This window comes from Carex rostrata, chromosome 1 (genome assembly GCF_964058835.1).
Source record: "Carex rostrata chromosome 1, lpCarRost1.2, whole genome shotgun sequence".
Classification (NCBI taxonomy): Eukaryota; Viridiplantae; Streptophyta; class Magnoliopsida; order Poales; family Cyperaceae; genus Carex; species Carex rostrata.
The window spans coordinates 316,729-331,756 of record NC_135918.1 but is presented as its reverse complement, the minus strand read 5'-3'; the positions used below and the strand labels follow the sequence as shown (position 1 = coordinate 331,756).

Genomic DNA, 15,028 nt, shown 5'->3' with positions numbered 1-15,028 from the left:
ATCAATAAATGGCTTTTAAATACCAAACATTTTTATTTCAAACAAGTAATAAACCAAGCTCCCATTACGCTTCAATTATCAAGTGATTCTTGTAAACTTCAATCGGATGGCTTGAATTTAAGTCAATTGGACTAATTAAATTTACGACAAATTAAGACAAAACAATCAAAGACAAAGGGAGGGAACCTAAAAAGTTACTAAATAATTTCAAGTCTTGGCTTAGGGAAAGGGGCATTCTGACATGCATCAGATCAAATTACACCAGATGTCTGATCAAAGCTGTTTGATTTTTGTCAAGATTCGTACTCCACTTAGATTCACACATTTTAAAATTTGCACAATTCTTAAAAAGCGAATCAAATTGTTTTGACCAGACATCGAACTGACGAAACTTCAAACGGTCATAAAACAACACTCGAGTGTCCGATTTCAACAAATAACAACTTTTGAGAAAGCTTGCGAGAAGATGCATGCGCTGGTGATGGCTATGCCTTTTTCAAAATTTATAATTGCAAAAAAACTAAGGAAGAGGCTCAACACTTGAGTTGAAGTTTCGGATTAAGTTTTATTTCTATTTTCGATCTAAGTAGCTCAGTAAATTAGCTATATAATGAACTTGTAAAATATCTATTTTTACTATTTTTGGATTATTTTATTTTTATTATTTATAAAAGATGGCTTAAAAATAAAAAAATATCAAAGTATAAATAAAAACTACGCAACCTTAAACAAAATAACAATTAAATATAATCAATAAACTTTATCAAAAAAAAAATACACAAAATAATACAATTTTTGTTTACAAAAAAAAAAGTGGGTCCGCAGGGCCAATTGGCGGCTTCCAAGAAAATGATCGCCCATTGGTCCTGCGGCCCTGCTATTTTTCGAATTTTGAGAAAAAAATGTGTTTTTTAATATTGTATTAATAAAAATTTTAGCCCTAGGGAACTAAAAGCTTGTTATGTTTCCTCTCCTGTATTTCATGCATTAGGCAATGAATAGGTCATTGACTGTACATGCCGAGAGTGGTCTGGTATTCATATTTCTTTTCTTGTTAGGCTTCATGGTGAATATAAAACCGTCAACCTAATATTCAGTTGCAATTTTTCAAATCAAGTTATAAATCGTAAATATAAATGAAGAGACATCGGACAACATTCACACTTCCAAATCAAGTTCTAAGAGAAATGGGACAGCATTCTTCCATTTCTCAGTACAAAAGTATCCTTTTCGGGGTAGGTATTTGTTTATGCTGGTGATCATATAAATTTTGTCGTTCCGAAGGATTTTCTCATCTATGGTAGTTTTGAATTAATTTGTAGCATCCATAACACAGATATACTCCCCAACAACGAAATTAGGCATCCCTGGGGGAGTAGCGAGACAGGGCTGGGCTGATGTTACTTTTCATGTTGATTTGAAAACTGTTCTTTTTCATGTGACATAGATTAATACTGGCAGCATCAGGCCCTGTATTTAAAGTAGAGGTAACGTAATAACATATCAAAATTGCATACTGAATTTTTTTCGTGCTGCAATTCTAAGAAGACATTGACAAAATTGACACAATATTTGTTTGGAACACCTGACAAATATACAATAGCAGGGTTGAATGCAATATGTGTGGATCCGTTTCTTTTTTTTTGAGAAGCACCGGGCAGAGGCTGCCAGGGTTATATTTGCAAAAAGTAAATTACAAGGTTCACTTCCAGAGGGGTCCAGTGTGACAGTCAGCTCAAATATTACAACAACATCTGCATAGCACTGACCCCGAAACCAAAAACAGAGAAAAAAAAAACAGTATCGCTGTGACCTCAGACATATACCCCAGCGCAGCTTATAAAAAGAAAATTAAGTAAAATTAAGCAATCATGTTGAGAGCACCCTTGCATTGCAATGTTTCTCCCATAGTGTTGCTTCCTGCACTATCCAATTGACAACCACATCTACCGGCATCCGTTTTCCTTCAAATATTGTGGAGTTCCGCTGCTTCCAAATCGCCCAGCACACAGCAGAAAAAAATACCTGCCACCTTGACCGTGCTGTAGGGCTGCTGTTGAATCTTGTAGCTGATCTGCTCCATGTCAGTTCCACCGAATCAGCCCCAATTAGAATAGTAGCTCCAAGGTAAGAACTGATACCTTCCCAGATTGCTAAAGCATGTTCGCATTGGAAGAAGAGGTGAGTAGAGGTTTCCAGATGGCAAGTTTCGCATAACACACAGTCAAGGTTGCAATTGAATTGCCTCCTTTCCATGACCTGTTTGGTGAGGAGCTTATCTCATAACAGGAGGAACAAGAAGACCTTGGTGCTCGGTGGAATTGAAAATTTCCAAATTCCTTTAAACCTCCAATCAACCAGGCCACCACCAGCCATAACCGAGTAAATCGATTTAGCACTGTACCTACCATCAGTAGACCATTTCCACACCAATTGGTCATCAGCGTCTGTTAAGGCTGGAGGGGGGTGTGATTCAGGTAGGTCTAAACTATTGGATCCGTTTCACTACACTGTTTTTGACAAAGCAGCAACGTTCTTTGGCATAAAAATGTTACCTAGACTTCATTACTCTCATCTTCGGTAGACATGAAAGCCTAATAGCATGCATGACCATATTGCTTGGCTAAAAAAATTTATGACCAGTAATCTGACTTGTTTCGAAATACTTTCTCTTCAAATTCTACTACCCCAAGATAATACATACAAGGGAAAGAAAATTCGATCTATGTATGACTTAAAATACAAATTATAACAAAAACAGAGAATAAATATGAGCAATGGAACTTTTATTTTATAACATGTATAGTTCCCGGGCATTTTTTTTTGACAATTAACCGAAGTACATATTCTAGGTCCATATTAAAACTAAAAAATGAAATGAAAAAAAAAATCACGGGGTTAACACACTCAAGATTCATCTAGTTGTCCAAAAGAAAAAAATAGTTTCACACACTTCAACGAGGTTTATCACACAATGAGTTCGATAACTGTTTATTACAATAACACAATAAAACCAAACAAAAGTACAATTTAATATAGGTAGCAACAATTAATAGGAAAGAAAAATAGTTGGATAATACAAAAGAAAACTTCAAAGCGAATACACATTTGACAAAAGAAAAGCACCGACTGGAAAGGTGTGGACCTTCTTCTTCAATTTGTAGTAAAGTATGACCGAATCTAAGGACCTACATGAGATAGGAATAGAAGCAAATGGTTTAAGAACATTTAAATGGATATCTAAAAGGAATTAAGACTTAGCTCATTGAGCCCTAGCTCCATTTTTCCTCCAATCAAACCATTCTTGGAAAAACATGCACTTTCAGAATTAAGACTTCTTTATTTTAGTTTGCCCGGATACAAAACACAAAGAAAATCAGGGTTCCAATGGTTCTCCAATCAAGCTCCAAGTTTTAATTTTTTAGGACTGAAAACCAAAGCAAGCAAAACACTTACATGACTACAAATAAATAAGTTGCCACACAAAAACACAACACAACACTCATTTTCTTGGGCACACAAAAACATCAACCAACCAATATACTTCTACATACGAAACAAAACACCTTTTTCTTTTTCTTTTTCAATTTTTTCAATTTTTTCAATTTTCTTCTTCTTTCTTTTTTTTTGGCTTTTTAAAAAAAAAAAAATCAAATACAGAGCAGAAGATTGTACACGAGATGCTACAGAAAACTCATCAATTATCTTTTTTCTTTCCTTTTATTTCAAGCACAATTGAAACTTCATCTTGAATCTACAAGTAGTTAAATAAAAAGTTGATTAATATTTGTGGTAGCATCAAAATCACAATCAATCAAATCTAAAGAAATAGAACAACAAATTAACTTCATATTTTTAATCAACTGATATTTTCTGAGAAAAAAAATATCTTAATTTTGTCATAATTTGATATATAATTTGGAGACATAATTAATTAATGATGCATAAATAACTTTACATTAATTGCTGTCAATTAGAACTTGGCAAACATAATAAAATACATTAATAAAATGCACCATAATTGTTATGACAACCTAAATTTTTTCATCCTTTAAAGTAAAAGATTGAAAAAAGTGGACAAAGGCCAATTGCAGTCATATATGAGGAGGGTTCCAATGCCTCATTTTTTTTATACCTCATCATACCTCATATTTTATATCTTTATTTTCTTCATATTCAAAGTCTAAATTGTCAATCCGAACCGTTCAACATGATATCCATACTAAAATATGGTTAGGGATGAAATTTTATATTTTTCAGAATTTTTTTGCTATTTTTTAAGATGGGTAGAAAATCACTTTTTTTTATGAGGTATGAAAAAAATGAGGCATTGAAACCCTCCTCTTTGTATAATTAATGCACTTATTTACATTCCTATCAAATTAATGTTTCCTCCCACGAATCTCAATTGACCTCATATAAAGAAGTTTTTTTTTTTTTTTTTTTTGAGATTTTGTTAGAAAGTAAATATATGACGAGGAGGGTTCCAATGCCTCATTTTTTTTCATACCTCATCATATCTCATATTTTATATTTTTATTTTCAAAGTTCAAATTGTCAATCCGAACCGTTCAAAAAAATATTTATACTAAAATATGCATGGAGATGAAATTTTATATTTTTTGGAATTTTTTTGCTATTTTTTAAGATAGGTACAAAATCACTATTTTTGAACCGTTCAAAAAACAGTGATTTTCTACCCATCTTAAAAAATAGCAAATTCCGAAAAATATAAAATTTCATCCCTAAGCATATTTTAGTATGGATATCATGTTGAACGGTTCGGATTGACAATTTAGACTTTGAATATGAAGAAAATGAAGATATAAAATATGAGGTATGATGAGGTATAAAAAAAAATGAGGCATTGGAACCCTCCTCTTATAGAAAAGCTACAAAAACAAAATTCTTTGGCTTGTACAAATAGAAATTACCTTTTTATTATAATACGAACTCCCTCTGAGGAATGTGGGAAATCTTATGCCAATTTGGATGATTTGGATCCATGCAACTCCTTATGAACTCTTCATCGCAACTAACAATTAGAATACGCTCGACTGATGGCGGCACATCCGGGAGAGAACTTAGATTTTTACACCACTTGATCTCCAGATGTATGAGAGAATGAAGGCACATCAGATTGGGTAACGAGCGCATTTTACAAGACGAAAAGGTAATTTTTGTAAGGGAAGAGAGATAACAAAACATCTCATCACATTCTTTTTGAGAAAAGTATTATTGCTGTGCACCGTAAAGTTCTAGAGAAACCAGAGATGAAAACCCATCTCTTGAGACAAGTTGTTCAAGCAGTGAAAATCTGTAGATCCAAAGTTCTTTCAATTGGGGTAGCTTATCAGCATCTGAATAGCATTCGAACTTATCACACCCAGACCACACCTCTAAACGTTCAAGATTGGTCAACTCATTTAAGCCCCTTAGTGAAACAAGGTTTGGGCAAAAAATAATTTTCAGTTTAGTTAGATTCAAGGGAAGAGGTACCCAACTCTTGAGCCTAGGAAGATCACTGATGGAAAGAGATAGAAGATCTGATAATTCATTTATTCTGGGTAGGGCATCCAAGCCATCACATCCATCAAGTTCAAGATGTTGGAGATGAATAACGTTATCATTAGTTTCTAAAATCCAACTAGAGAACCTCTTACCACTATATCCGTAAATAGTCAGCTCTTTTATTTGGGGTGGTGGACAAAGGCCATCTACAATTTCAACATCATTGTCTCTCAAGACATCTCCACTTTCATAATCCCACTTAAAACATAATTTACGGATGCCTTTTTTGTCAGATAACTTGGCTCGATCTGCCTCCTCCTTACTTTTGACATTCTTTAGACCAGAGATAGATAACAATCCATAAAGGTCTTTGAGATGCTCCAACTGTTTTAGTTCAAACCCCCTTTCCATTCTAACATCAAACTTTCCCAACTCCTGAAGTAATATTAGTCTCCCAACATTAGGAATTAGGTTCTTACTCAGAGTAGAGAAGAAATGTAATTGGTAGCAGAGTAATTCTGAATGTGCATCTAAATTTAAATACTCTAAATTAGAATCCCTTAAGTTGAGGAAGCGTAGGTTTCTCAATTGAAACAGAGACTTAGGAACTCTTTTAAAATCAGGAGATATCCCTTCTATTTCCACTACATATAATTTTCTTAACTTCTTAAAAAGAGCATCAAGGTCCCCTTGTTTTGAAATTATTTCAGGAAAAATAATTGTACGTAGATCTTTCAATTTGCAAATTTTCTCCACATACTCCCCAAGCGTAAAGCTTTCACCATATACGTGGCGAGTATGTGCAGGGATATCCTTTTCCTCACCACTTTCAATTCTAAAATATTCACCTTCAGAAACATCTTGAGCTAGATCATGGATTAGGTCATGCATAGAGTAATCACCCCATTTGTCAACTTGAAAGAAAGAACTAGAAATTAACTCCAAAATATACCAATTACCAATATCCTTCATATGTTCATTACTACCCTCGGTTTCAATGAAGCCCTCTGCAATCCATAAATTAACCAAATGGTCGTGCTCAAATTCATGCCCTTTAGGAAACAAGCTGCAAAATGCAAAGCATCGTTGCAATGGGGGAGGGAGGTGTTGATAACTCAAAAACAGGGCTCCCATGGTATCATTTATCAAGCTTCTATTTAGCATAAATTCCCAAAATTATGGGTATGGCTTCATACGCAATTGAGCTGCAATAGTTTTTGCCGCCAATGGTGATCGACGTAATTTTACTACAATCTTCTTTCCTATGGAAATTAACCTTCCCTTCAAGTGATTGTCACTGATTTGTACGTCACCTATTGCATTACTGATGAATAGAGACATGAATTGTTCATCATCAAGTTCCCGCAACGGGATTGGATTCATAGCGCCCAAAACTTTTGCCGCTGCTTCAATCTGAGTTGTAACCAATATTTTGCTACCTCTCTTACCAGATCTTAAAGGGACAAATAACTACTCTAGTTCCTATTCACTAACCCCTTTATCGCACCAAACATCATCCAACACCAGAAAATACCTTTCTCCTCTTAATTTCTCTTGAAGTGCAGATTGTAGCCCTTCAAGACTATTAAATTTGGGATATTTTTCCGTAAAAGTGGACTCCCAAATATTTCTAAAAATGGCATCGACATTAAAATTTTGAGAAACATGAGCCCACATGACACGGTCGAAGTATTTCTCTTCTTTTTCATGGTCACAAACATACTGTGTCAAGGTTGTCTTTCCCAACCCACCCATGCCCCATATTCCAATAACAGAGTAACACTTGGCATTACTAGACGATTCTGGGATATCCTTCCGCAACAATTTTACAATGTAATCCCTATCCTTTTCACGACCAATAACCGTGGAACTTGGCTCAGAAATGGTTTTTCTATACTGTTCATTAGAGCTGTGAGTTAAAGTATTGCCACTACTGCTCGGTAGGTTCAACAGGGGAACAAATCCCATTCCTTCGTTAACAATTTTTTCCAAATTCTCAAGGCTTTTAATGAGATATTTCTTCTCACATGAAAATTTGGGAGCTTGACTATTAATTTCTTAAAACTACATTTAGAAGTAGAAGAGAAGTGGGAATTGACCTCCTTTTCAAGGCGCTTATACTCAATTAAACCAAGCACATGCTCAACCTCATAGAAAGTAGACTTGAGCTTTTGAAGCCACTTCTGAAGAATCAGCCGGTGGGTACTCTGTTGTGCAGCATCTGCCAAGATGAGCAGCTTTGGGAGGAGCGTGGTCTCGAGCTGTTTCAATTTGTCAACGAGGATTTGCTGTCGAGACTGGAACTGTGGATCTATGCCAAGTGCATCAAAACATTTGTTCAAGAGACGGATTAGAACAAGGGAGATCAGCCAACTGGCGGCCGAGAAACCCCAGCTGATTGCTGTGGTGGCCAATAGATCTGTCATGGATTCTTCTTCGTGCAAGCAGGTACAGGTAAAGAGAGAGAGAGAGAGAGACAAGGGAGAGGTGTAGTTAGGTGTTGATTGCCGATGTGGTCAAGGGATCTACCATGGATTCTTCTCAAGCAAGCTGGGTATCAAACAGAGGAACAGAGAGGGAGAGAGAAAGAGAGGTGTAGTTGGTAGTTAGGTGGTGGCGCTGGTTTTAGGGGATGGAACTTTTGTTATTGCACAGTTATGTTAACAATTGCTCATAACATAACAACATTCTTCTTCCTAGAGAAAGCAAGGAGCCATTCTACGCAATTAGAATTTGTAAGTATGGCTAATCAGAGGTCATTGGATTACAAGTTTTGAAAGAAAATTGAAATTTTCTGCAGCCACGTGGTCGTCATTTAACATAGATCGTTGGACTAAAAGTTTGGATCAAATTTGGATGGCTTATGAGAGAGGCGAGGCAGAGAATACTTAGAGACCTTCATCCCACGCTTTGCCTTTGCCAAAATCTCTGTTTGATCATCAATTAACCAATCACACCACCTTCGCCTTTGCCTCTTTGCCTCTTTGCTTTTGCCTTTGCTTTTGAAAAGAATCAAATGCTTTCCCTCTTAATTCAGCAAGTTAGAATAATATTAGCATATCAAATACTTTCCCTCCGTGATGCGGTGTCAATCAAATTATTCGACTGGAATTGTATTTGATAAGACGAGTATTGGTATTTTTTTTTTTATGAACTTAACACATGCGTATAGATATGGATAAGAAAACATTTTTGTTAGTTGATATGATAATTAATTAATATTTAAATTATATTTATATTTTGTACTCATTACCTGATATGATAATTAATTAATATTTAAATTATATACTATTTATTATTATGATCTGATTGATTTATACAATATTTTATATACTTTTTTTAATTTAAGATAAAATTGATTTAGCCAAGAATTTATATAATTCGAATATTATTGATTTATGAGAAAATTGATTTATACTACAACATTTTCTATTGTTTTACATAGAACTAAAAAGAAAATCAAGCGGGCAAAAATTAAAGTGGTAATTTTACATTAAAGTGGTCATTTTACATTTGAATCGCGAGTAATTTTAAAATAAGAATAACAACATATAAATATTTCTTAACAATACAAAGATATTTTTTAATTATCTCTTTCAAGTGCAACATGCAAAAGAGAAAAAAAAAAAAAAAAAAAAAAAACATGAGGAACCAGATTGCTCCAGTTGTTAAGAAAAAAATTTAATAAATATTCACTTCTTCTTCATATATATACCGAATTTTTTATTAAATAGTCTGTCGAACTAAATATTACAAATGTGTAACCGCACTTTTTGATGTAAATAAATGACAGATGGTATATATAGATTAAACTTATAGTTGGGTGCATATATATGGAACTGAATTATTTGGATTCATTATGCGCAATATATATGATATATCTTTATTTTTCTATAATATATGTCTTGCAAGATTTATATAGATGACAGCTTGATACAGAGTATACGTATATATGGAACCGGATTGTCTGAATTCTTTTATTTAAATTAAAGTTCGAATAAGTTCAGAGACATACTTTACAGAATATGTGATTTGATGTGTTGCGCGATGGTGATTTAGCTGTTTTGTCTTTTATATATATACAGATGAGCTACGGTGAGTTGCGAAGCAAAACGTCTTTCTACTTCATGCCGTATTTTTATTTTGAAAGTCCAAATGACCGATCCGAACAGTTAGATGTGATCTCCATATTGAAATGTGCTTGGAGACCAAATTTTACATTTTTTGGAATTTTTTACTATTTATTAAGCAATTTTGAAAACTGCTGTTTTGCTGTGAACAGTAAAAACAGTAAAAAATTTTGGACCATCAGATCAGTAATTTTCAAAATTGCTTAATAAATAGTAAACAAATTCCAAAAAATATAAAATTTGGTATCCAAGGACATTTCAATATGGAGATCATGTTGAGCGGTTCGGATCGATCGTTTGAATTTTCAAATCGCAAAATATGAGTGTGAAGTAAAATAGTCGCTTTACTTCGTAACTCACCGTAGCCCATTTATCTCTCTCTCTCTCTCTCTCTCTCTCTCTATAAATATATATATATATGGGTAGAAAATCATTGAAAGGTCCACAAATAGTGATTTTGTATCTAATTATAAAAATAGTAAAAAAATTCAAAAATTATAAAATTTCATCCATCATTGGGAAAAATAGAATCAGGATCGGTTATATACACATATCAGTATCGGTTCACAACCGATCCTGATCAGGGCGATACAGATACCAAACAAATCTGTATCGGTTTTACAACCTATGCTAATAGTTACTATCTGGATCGGTTGTACTGTAGAACTGATACAGATGTATATTTTAAATTAGATTATTTTTAAAATTCAGAAAACAATTATCAGGATCGGTTGTACTATAGAACCGATCTAGATGTATATTTTAAATTAGATTTTTTTTAAAATTCAGAAAATAATTATCAGGATCGGTTGTACTATAGAACCGATCCAGATGTATATTTTAAATTAGATTTTTTTTAAAATTCAGAAAATAATTATCAGGATCGGTTCTTACGTAAGAACCGATCCTGATAGTTATGTTGCCTTTTTTTTGTAAAAAATTCTATCTGGATCGGTTTCTAAGTTAAGAACCGATCCTGATGCTTTATTGAATTTTTAAAAAATATTTTTTATTAAATGGCCAGCTTCCATATTTATTTAGCTGGCCAAAATTCTAATTTATCACAAATCCTAAATTATCAATAAAACACATCCTAATTTAATTATCAATAAAACACATCCTAAATTAATTATAATCAAACACATCCTAATTAACTTATTACAAGAAATTCATGTTCATATATGCATGCAAGTTCGGATAAAACACCCTAAATTGTTGTACTTCTTCTCGGCTTTATTTCTTTCAGCAAAATTTGGACCCACATTTGACGAAAGTCGGCCAAGCGTTGTACCGTATATTTAGCGGGAATATCCTGCATTTTTAGAATTTAGAAGAGCATATATATACAATTAAATTGTGTATTTTATTATATTTTATTATATTTTATTATATTTTATTATTTTTGAAAAATTTATAAATGCATATATACCTTTAATTACGGAAAAACATCGAGACAGTGCTTTATTATGTCTTGCATGAGCAACATGGTATAATATGCACATTCCCAGCCGGCTGGTTGTTGTGGGCACTATATAACAAGTTTCAAAAAAATAAAATGTTTGTATTACGAGCATATAAATGGCTTATATGTATATTCACAAATGTGTGCATCTAGGTCATTATAATCATATCGCAATAGAAACTATTACCTTGCAATCGTTACGAATCGTTAAAGAAGTACCCATTTCCCTCATGAAGACGTTGTTGAAATATGAAAACATTGAACAATCAGTACTTACGAGATATTTTTAAAATGATAATATAATAATAAAATCATTAGTATTATAAACAAACGTAAAATTTAGGAAGGCACTTACTCCTCGATAGCAGCACTGATCATCAGCATTCTTTTACACTTCTTATCGGAATCGTACACGTACAATGCACGTTCTCTTGGCATAAGCACGGCCAATATCCAATGATTTCTGCATGTTAGGTTTGTAGTATGTCATATTATTCAATTTATATGAATTGAAAGAAATATAATAAAATTAGAATATATATATATATATAACACTCTGATGGTATGGTATGAAGATTAATCTCTTGTCCCGATTTTCTCGGAATGCTTTCCCTATGTATTGAAGAACACGTCCTCGGTCATCATTCAACAGGTTGGCATTCGTTCGATTGGGGTCCATGAAACCAACCTGCTCATCGGGATATTCCTCCTTGAGGTATTTGTGCCAATACCTACAAAATAAAGACAAAGGTGATCTCAATTTTGTGAAATTTGAATTACAAGTACTAAAATTCTGCAATTATTACGAATATTAACTCACAACATCCAGATCTGAACAACTGGTACAGTGAGCCACTCCCGTGGTGTAAGCAAGGCCGCATAATCATCTGCATAGACGCATATGGAGTTATCTGAACATAAAAGATCAGCTGAGGAATCGATTTCGATTGGACTGCCATCTAGCTCCAAAAATCGATCACGAATATGCTTGAATGTCCGTCCTAGCTTGTCAAAATTGATACCATCAAATGCCTTGCAGTGACTCGTTGCTTTCGGACCTCCAGGAATGACTAATTCTTTGTATGGTTCCTGCAAAATTTCATTGAAATAAAATCCAGAACCAACTATAACTCTATGACATATATACTAATTCGGAAGTATAAGAACTTGTAATAATAATATACCTCATCTGAACCTACCACTATCTTGGACATCGGCCATGCAGTGAAACTACCGAGGGCATCCTTTAGGGTTTCCTGCTCGCCATTTGGTACAGGTAATGGGATGTCTAATTTATAAACAATTTTATAAATAGAAATTCTAATTAGCAACAAGAATAGAAATTCTAATAAGCAATTAACAAACCGATTTAGCAACAATTTCTAACCCGAATTGCTAACAATTTCTAAATAATTCATAATTTCTAAACAATCTCACAATTTGCATATCAACCCCTAAACTTTTAAAATTTCACACAAAATTAGGTATACACACAAAATCAGCACAAAATCAGTCCAAATTTTGCATAATGGTCCCTGTTAGTTCAAAGTCTGGTATACACACAATAATTTCGCACAGTACTACCCTAATAACCCGTGGTTTAGAGAAGGAGACTTACCCGAGTTTGAGAGGGAGAGACGGAGCCGAAGGTAGGCGGAGCACGTCTAGGAATCGGTTTTGATAGGTCACGGCTAGGTCACGGAGGAGGAGAGATCGAAAGAGATGAGTTTGAGAGAGAGGGTTTGGAGAGGCAGCGTGGAGAGGGAGCGCGGCTAGGCGGAGCACAGCTAGGTCACGGGGGCTTGGAGAGGGTTTTGAGGTTTTGAGTTGTTTTGAAAACTTAGTAAGTTTTAAAGGATATAGAGGCGCCGTTTGGAGAGGGAGCACTATCAGGATCGGTTCCTAGCTTAAGAACCGATCCTGATAGTTATCTGTATCGGTTCTTAAGCTAGGAACCGATCCTAGCTAGGAACCGATCCTGATAGTATTTGGTTACTGTGTAGATATTTTATATTTTATGTGTACGTATGTTATTTTAAAAAATAAAAAAAGGATGTTTATGTGTTGTTTTATATTTTTGTATGTGTATGTTATTTTAAAAAATAAAAAAAAGGATGTTTATGTGTTGTTTTATATTTTTGTATGTGTATGTTATTTTAAAAAATAAAAAAAAGATTTTTATGTGTTGTTTTATATTTTTGTATGTGTATGTTATTTTAAAAAATAAAAAAAAACGGGATGTTTATGTGTATGATATTTTATAAATAAACTTGAAAATTATTTTGAAAATTTCTTTAGTATAATTATTAGTTTAAAAATTACTTTAGTACATAAGCTATTTTAAAAACTATTCTATTATATTAACTTAATACCTTGAAAATTACTTATAAAATGAAATAAAATAAGCTACTAAAATAAAAACATTAAAAATTTAAAGATAAGCTAATAAATTACATATAACATGAAAAAAATAAGCTACAAGAAGTGTTGAAGAATAACTTGCATGCTTCCCAGCATCCGGTGTTTCAATGCATCCTGAAGAAAAAAATAAATTCCTTAAGTCAGCAATATTAAAGAATATTAACTCACATTTTTATATATTTTGACATACCAATAAAAAATCAGCGATTGTTGCCAGTGGAAACTTCTTCAACCCATTCTCCTTCATTATGATCAATGCACATGTGACCTGTTTCATTATCCTCAGCGCCCGGTAGAGATGCCATGCCAGTGGAAAATGGTGGTATTTCATCAAAATGATCGTACGCTTCTTCGTCTTCGACATTATCAATCCCAATGATACGTCTTTTTCCAAAGAGGACAACATGTCTTGAATGATCGGCCGGATCAGTTACGTAGAACACTTGCGCGGCTTGTCTTGGAAGTATAAATGGATCATCCTTGTATCCAGCTTTGTTGAAATCCACCAAAATAAAACCATCATTGTCGACTTTAACCCCCCTACGGTTATCGACACATTTACACATAAATAACAAGATATTAAATCTTCTGTAATCGAGCTCCCAAATTTCTTCAATAAACCCGTAATATGACATCGATGCATGCGATGGTCCGGCACCTTTAGGATCTGACAAATCACTCGAAACAGCTACTAACGTCACTCCACTATTTTGCACGGTACTCTTTGAATTTTGATTTCTTGTGTAAAATGTGTACCCGTTGATGTCATATCCTTGGAAGGTCCTCACGACATGGACTTTAATGTTTAATGTTTTCTCCCTCCGGAGCTTGCATGACTCTACATGTAAACCATCTTTCAAACTTTTTATTGTGTTCGCCGATTAACCACTTGTCGGATTTCTTAGGATTCTGTTGCCGCAAGAGAGTCATATGCTCGTCCCAAAAAAGATGAACATCAGTGAGGTGTTGCAAAACATGAAAATGTGCTAGTGACATTGTTTTACTATCAGGCACGAATAATTTCGCACCAATTGTGCTTACCCCGTGAAGTCTACCCCTCGTGCCGAGATTTAGGGATGCCGATGGCTTTGACATCATCCATATAATTAGTACAAAACTCAATAACCTCTTCGACAGTGTAAGCTCTTACGATGCTGCCCTCAGGACGATATCGGTTCCTGACATATCCCTTTAACAATCCCATGTATCTCTCGAACGGATACATGTACCGCAAGAAAACAGGTCCACACATCTTAATTTCTCTAATTAGGTGAACGATTAAATGAACCATGATGTCAAAAAAAGACGGCGGAAAATACATTTCAAGATGACAAAGAGTGACAACAACCTCCTTCTGCAGAGCATCTAGCGTATCAGGATCATTTACTTTGCAACAGATGGCGTTAAAGAAAAAACAAAGCTTCGTAATGGTCTGCCTAACACACTTTGGCAATATGCCCCGAATTGCAACAGGAAGAAGCTGTGTCATTAAAACATGACAGTC

General features: G+C 34.1%; 1 pseudogene across 1 annotated transcript; it reads right to left on the bottom strand.

Moving 5' to 3' along the window:
- Nucleotides 1–3,325: 3,325 nt before the first annotated feature.
- Nucleotides 3,326–8,317, bottom strand: LOC144549256 (putative disease resistance protein RGA4; annotated as a pseudogene). Its single transcript, XR_013509649.1, has 2 exons — nucleotides 4,935–8,317; nucleotides 3,326–3,754 (listed from the first exon to the last, which is right to left on the bottom strand). The product of XR_013509649.1 is annotated as a putative disease resistance protein RGA4 (transcript).
- Nucleotides 8,318–15,028: the final 6,711 nt, after the last annotated feature.